Source organism: Euphorbia lathyris, chromosome 5 (genome assembly GCF_963576675.1).
Source record: "Euphorbia lathyris chromosome 5, ddEupLath1.1, whole genome shotgun sequence".
Taxonomy (NCBI): Eukaryota; Viridiplantae; Streptophyta; class Magnoliopsida; order Malpighiales; family Euphorbiaceae; genus Euphorbia; species Euphorbia lathyris.
In genome coordinates, this window is record NC_088914.1 from 35865932 (window position 1) to 35872699 (window position 6768).

General features: G+C 33.6%; 1 long non-coding RNA gene across 2 annotated transcripts; it reads left to right on the top strand.

Moving 5' to 3' along the window:
- Positions 1–1725: 1725 nt before the first annotated feature.
- LOC136231116 (uncharacterized) lies at positions 1726–5532 on the top strand. Of its 2 annotated transcripts, none has more exons than XR_010689683.1 (4): positions 1726–2233; positions 3188–3529; positions 4538–4671; positions 5214–5532. It is a non-coding gene; the product is annotated as an uncharacterized lncRNA (long non-coding RNA). The 2 variants fall into 2 exon arrangements; XR_010689684.1 differs by having other exon boundaries at positions 1726–2229.
- Positions 5533–6768: the final 1236 nt, after the last annotated feature.

A 6768-nucleotide genomic window follows, 5' to 3' on the forward strand; every position in this document is an offset into this window, starting at 1 on the left:
AATGGAAATTCCATCATAAACTAATGTCTCCTCAATTTGCTTTTCTTCCATATGCAATAACTTAGAATCTCGAACAGAAAATTGTGTTTCTAAGTTACTCACAATTGTAAACATTTGACTCATTTGTGATTGCAAATTTTCTAGACTTGTTCGAGTCTCTTGTTGAAATATCAAAGTATTTTGCTGAAATTGTAAAACATTATCAGCTAAAGCATGAGCAATTTCTTCAAGAGACAGACATGAGCTTGATGAACAGTGATCACTAGAAGGAGATTGATAGTAATTTTGAATTGATTGATTCTTAAAAATAAAACTAAGACATGAATGATCAACATAATGGCCATCGTTCCACTGGAACTTATTAACATGTTGAAGTACATGATCCATTTCTTTCCAAAATCACCAAAAGAAAAAGGAAATAAAAAGAAATAATTCTGTTAAAGACACCAGTCCCCGGCAACGGCACCAAAATTTGATGAGTGTCGAATTCACCAAAAATAAAATACCTACTCTTGGGACTAGAAAACTGTAGTAAATGTGGAGTAGGGTCGAATCCACAGAGACTGGTTGAATTATAACTTTTTGAAACTAACAATTAAAAGTAAAGGGGGGGGGGGGGGGGGGTTGGTTTGTGGAATGAATTGAATATAAGATAAAAAGTAAAAATTAAATATCAATAATTAAATAAATGAGAAATATGTATGAGAAAGATTCTAGCTAGAGATTAGGTTTGAGTCTTGAATTGAACAAATTGATCATCGATCACAGAAAATATAAGTTTCAACCCTTCAAATAAATTAGCTATGGTTATTAAAAAGCATTAACAACCTATCGCTTCTTACAGTTTAGATAATCAGGAAACGTTCACTAATTACCTTTAATCAATCAAACAGTTCTAAACAAGCTTTAGAATTTAATTTGATTGAAAGCATTAAATATAAAAGAGATGCTAATTCTACTCAACAATCACACAATCGGGATTATTTAAAGCATATCAATCTCAATTCACAACATAGGTTAAAAGTTTGTCCACAATCAACTATGTTATTTGCTACTTGTATCAGATGATTTAAACGATTACGTATTTAAACATCTAATTAGAAAAACGATTGCAAGTAAATAATTAAATCAAGGATTCAATTAAATCACGTAATACGAATAAGAACAGAATGGAAATCAATTACTTGAAATAGATGAAAAAGATGAAGTACATAATGATGTCACAATTCCATTGTTCAAGACCTAAATCATCTAGCTAGAAGGTAGAAATTAGTTCACCATGGAAGAGAGAATACACAAGAAAGATGACGAAGCTTGAAGAAGAATTGATGTTTCTGCACAAAAAGATGTCGATGATGAAAGATGATCATCCCTAATTCTCTGTTTGTCTTATAAAACGTAAAATTCCACTCTTCCCACCTTCCAAATTTTTCTATTGGAGAGAAACTAAATAACTCCTTATAAAAATCTAATAATAAAATCCTATATAGCACTACAAGGAAACAGCGAGTTAGCGACCGATTTTAGCGACCGGAATAAAATCGGTCGCTAAATTCGGTCGCTAATGGTATTTCGCTGTTGCAAAAAGTTGAGGTAGAAATGCCTTCCCATTTTAGCAACGTGCTTTTTCCTTTACCAACCCCTTCTCCAGTTGCTAAATTATTAAACAATAAAAAAAATATTAAAAAAATTAAAAATATAAAAGGCAAAACGAAAAAGAAAACCTAATTCTTTTGCCAGATAACCCTAATTGCTCAAAAGGTTGAACTGTGACTTTTACTCCGAGAAAAAGAACTTCCGCCGTCCTAGATGGAGTCCGAATTTCACTTCCAAACCTTATCCCTCAACTCTTGTGGCCGTCTCAAAAGGTTCAACTGCGACTTTCACTCCCAGAAAAACGAACTTCTGTCGTCCTAGATTGAGTCCGAATTTCACTTCCAGACCTTATCCCTCAATTCTCGTGGCCGTCCTTTCAATTTCACGACTAGTCATGGCCAGGAAGAAGCTCCAGGTCTCCTACGTTTGTGAGTTCGACTTTCAATTTCAGACCTAGTCCCTCTCCTCTAGTGGTCGTTCCCTTCAATCAGGCGATTAGTCATGGCCAGGAAAAAGCTCTAGATCTCCTAGGTTTTTTAGAAGCTCTAGGAGTGCAGGAAGAAGAAAAGCACAGTATAGGGAGCAACGATCCCTTCAAATCGGTGGAAGAAGCTGTAGATTCAATTAAAATCAGTGGGTAACCTTTCTACCTTTTAAGTTTGATGGTAGTTATCAATTAATGTTTGGTGCCTCAGTTTGTTATATGTAGTGGTGAAATTGAAAATTAATTTGTTATGGGAAAGCTGAGTATAAGTTACAGAGATGATGATAATTTACATTTCTGCTGATGTAATGGGTTTATGCTTTTTGCTTTAAGATTCAAGTGGGTAGATGAATTATGTACATGCCTCGTATACACTGATGCATTATCTTTTAAATGTTTTATGTGGCCTATAAATTTAGGATGATCTTACATTTTAGCTTCTCAATTTCATTTTATTCTATGATAAGAAAAGTAGTCAGGTTTGTGTTCAGCACAGATTTGTGTAGGAGAAGGGGAGAAATCCCTTGGTTGTGCTTCGGTACAGATTTGTGTTTTCCTTTACTTTCTATTTCATCAATACAAGTTTATTATTTCATATTTGGTACTTTTTCTCTATATTTGTGTGTGGGGATGTGTTATTGTTGTGATTGTCATCATGCGCATATGTCAGGATGAATGTGTTTTTTAGTGCACAGGATGAATGTGTTTTTTAGTGCACGAGATAATTACTCTTGCACATAATGTTAGTATCTTATGCTCTATCGACAAGTTAGTAACCTTTATCTTTATATCATAGGTTGTTTATGGTGTCAAGTCTGTTTGAGATTTCTAGTTGACATATCTGTTTACCAAACTTGTCACCCTTTTGTAACTTTTCATTTATTTGATGATGTTTATTAGTCTCAGTAATGAGAAAGATGAGAGAATGGAAATTGCATTGCATGTAGCCTTTCTAGACTTTGCACGATTACATGACATTTTGATGATGCCATCTGTTTCTATCTCTCTACTTTTATTTTCAGTTTCAGTTTTGATTGTTAACGCCCTTCACTTTTCTATTTCTTGTTGAATTAAGCCATTGACTGTCTGTTTCGTTGCATATGATAGGGTGTGGATCTAGCTATCAAGCCAAAAGTTTGGGAATTTCTACTTGGTTGTTTGCACTGGTTGTACAATGCTGAAGGTTGCTTGTCATCCCAATTGTAGTTCGTTAGAATCTACATTTTGCTCAGTGAATGGAAGTAAAACTATATCATTTTGGTTTTCAAATTTCTCATTATATATGCAGTTGTAATATAGAATGTTAACCTTGCTTAGTTGAGGCCTTAAGTTGCTGGGCCACCTGTACAAAGATGTTCCATGGACAATCATTGTCCTCACCTCTTTGCATAGCTTGGAGTTTTCAGACCAAATCTGCACTTGCTGGCCTCACTAGTTGCAACTATCAAGGTATGACACTCACTGATTGAAAATGAGTGATCCTTAGGAATTTATTTGATTAATTGGTGCTTTAGGAATGGTCAATATGTTTGTTTTATGAAATGTGCTATTAAGTTCATTATGTGCATGCAAAATACTTGATGGGATTATGAATCAAGGATAGTAATTTGAACTCTGGTTTGATATAAAAAAATACATCAATTAATATGATAGTATACAAGATGAGAAGATGGATAAGTTGAAGAGAAATGGCATCAACATGTAAAGGATTCAGGCAATTTGTCATTAGTTCTTGTATTGGTTTCTGTTGTCCACATACATATTGATTATAGAGTCTAATCATATATTGTAAACCACCGGCTGCCCATAAGTTCTATTTCATTACATGTTAATTCGGAAGGTCCCCACATTAGGAGAAACTTCTCTGTTGATTCAATATGAGTTTAAATGATCTCTGTAACACTTGTCTTGTCTGGCATCTTGCTGTAGCTAGTTCAGTTTGACATTTTGCTTGTTAGTTGATTCCCTGATTTGATTATTTTTCTTGGGTTTTTTCAACAGTTATAAGATAAGGAAACATGAAATTGGTTTTGGACGTCTTAAGATATATCTCAAAAGATGATTTTAGAGTTCTTATTGCTGTTGAGATGGGCATGAACTCTTATTTTTGGTATTATTTTATCTCTTTATTTTGTTTATAATATCTTGATATCTGATAGACATTTAAGATATATTTGAGTTATTATAACTTCAATAGGCATTGTGTTATTATAACTTCACATTCTGTTAATAATTTCATTCACCAAAAGTTAACTTTTAATTTGTACTAATTTACATTCTTGGGCTGTTACAACTTGCCATGGATATTTTTATAATTTTTGTGAAGCAATTCTCATTTCAAATGTATGTTTAATTTTTACATTCTTGTCCTGCTCCTCTTATTTCCGATTTTTTGTTTTCTTTTTTCATTTGTTTTCTTCTTCTAATCCTTTTTCATGTATAATTTCTTCTCTACAGAGTCAGGGAGAACTTAATCGTTGTACAAAAAGTGGATTGCTGGAGTTTGTTGATCTGTTTCTATTCGGTTTTCAGTTTCGATCAGATTCAGGACTAAAATCGTTGGAGTTTGTGGGTTAATACCTATGTGCAAGGTGAAGAGTTTCCTCTTGCGAATTTACTATATTGAAGCATGTGTTGACTTTAAGCCATGTTCCTTAAAAATTGGTTATCAAATGCTGAGTCCGCTATTTTGAGACTGTCCCATTGTTCATGCTCTGCTGTCTCCGCTATTCATGCTCTGATGTCCTGTTTTTGTTACTGTCCTGCTGTTTTTTTAACTATGCTATGTATTTAATGCTTGTTGTTCGTACTGTGTTTCTTTAGATTTGAACTCCTTATTTCCAAGCTGGACTGTCTTCGTAAATCATGTTGTGTCATAACTTTTATGTCTATTATTCCATACAGAATTTGTAGTTTACATTTGCCTATGATTATGAAAGTTGTTGCATGTCCTGTTTCTTAATATTGTGTCCTTTCGATTCTTGGCTGCTGGCATGAAAAATCATTAACACATGTTCTGTCTCCTTGCTTGTGCATTTGTGCTATTTTAATTTTCAAATTAAATGGATGATACGAACTTGTTTTATTGGAGTTGCAATGTGGTTGTCATTTCGATTTGTTCTGTTTATTGTAGGAAACTTATGAACATCTTACCCAAGTTAAAATTGAACAAACAATTTAGTAAATTGTTCACTCCATTGATGAATTAAGAGCGTTCTACCTGGCTGGACGGCTTAATAGGGATGATGGCATTTTTGGACTGGGTTCAGCTGCTTCCGAGTATTATCATGACCGGTATCCTAGAAATTTAAGATCATTGTCATTTAAAGTTCTGCTGATGAATCTAATTAGGTGTTAATACTGTAATTCTTGAGATAAGAACAACACTTGAGACTTATGCCTTAATGGCTTCAATGTTTATATATATATATTGACTTAATCTTTGAATATTATTTATGAATGTATATTTTTCGTTTCATGAATTATTAATTAAATATGTTCAATTTATTGTGAAGTTTGCTTGTAATTGTAATTATAAATAATCTTAAATTTGATTGGTAATGTCATCTTCAATCATTGTTGGGTTTGTTGGAACATGCATTACATAAATTGCTTGATAAATTAGGTAGTAAGATGAGACCAGGTGAGGGTGAGGGTGAGGCTGGGGGATATAATGTGTGTCTGTGTGCATATATTGCTGCTGATCATACTGTCCGTATATATTAGTGGTGCATGGTGCTTCTTTGCCAGTTAGCAATCAGATTCGGTCGCAAAAACAGGTCGCAGAATTTACAACCGCAGTTTGCAACCGACTATTCGGTTGCTAAATGAGCAACCGATAATGAAAATAACAGGTTGGTGATGTTACCAACACGCTACTTAGCGACCGAAGTGATTCGGTTGCTAAATGGTAGATTCCGGTTGCTAAACAGCATTAGCGACTGAATTAGCAACCGAAAATTCGGTTGATAACTCGCTGTTTTCTTGTAGTGTAGAATTAAACTCCTACTAGGATTCTATATTATTAAATCCTATAATAATGTCTTAACATATTTAAAACTAATAATAAAAGTTACAAAGAGTAAAAATCTTAAAATAGAAGTCTTCTAAGCAAAATCCAACTCTCAAATTCGTACTGGTCCTTACCTATGGGCACGGGTTAGGATGAATCAGCTTTTTAGTGCATAATTTCCTTCTTCAGCATGGCCTAAGCCATGGGCATGGGTTAGGACCTGATAGATTTCTCCAATTTCACTTTAAGCTCCATAAGATTAGCATTTTAATCTCCAATTTGAATTGAATCTCTAAAAACACCTATAAAACACAAAACAAGATAAATAAGCACTAATAAAGTAAAACTAACATTAAACTAAAGAGAATTAAGATATAAAGATGTACATAAATATGGACACATCAAAATTCCCTCGCACTAAACCTTACTTGTCCTCAAGCAAGAACAAAACTAAACAAAAAACTTAAATAAGACAAAGATACAAAACAGAAATAATCCTTATTCTCCAAAACTATCAAACTCAAATCAGCAAGCATTATAGATTGGATCTCGCTAATAATCAAAGCACCAGACATTTCAGAGTCGATTTTTGTCATCAACAGTTAAGTAAGACACTTCTTTAACAATGCTACCAAATCAAATACACAAAGCTTGATAACTCTCACAAAGTGGTCAC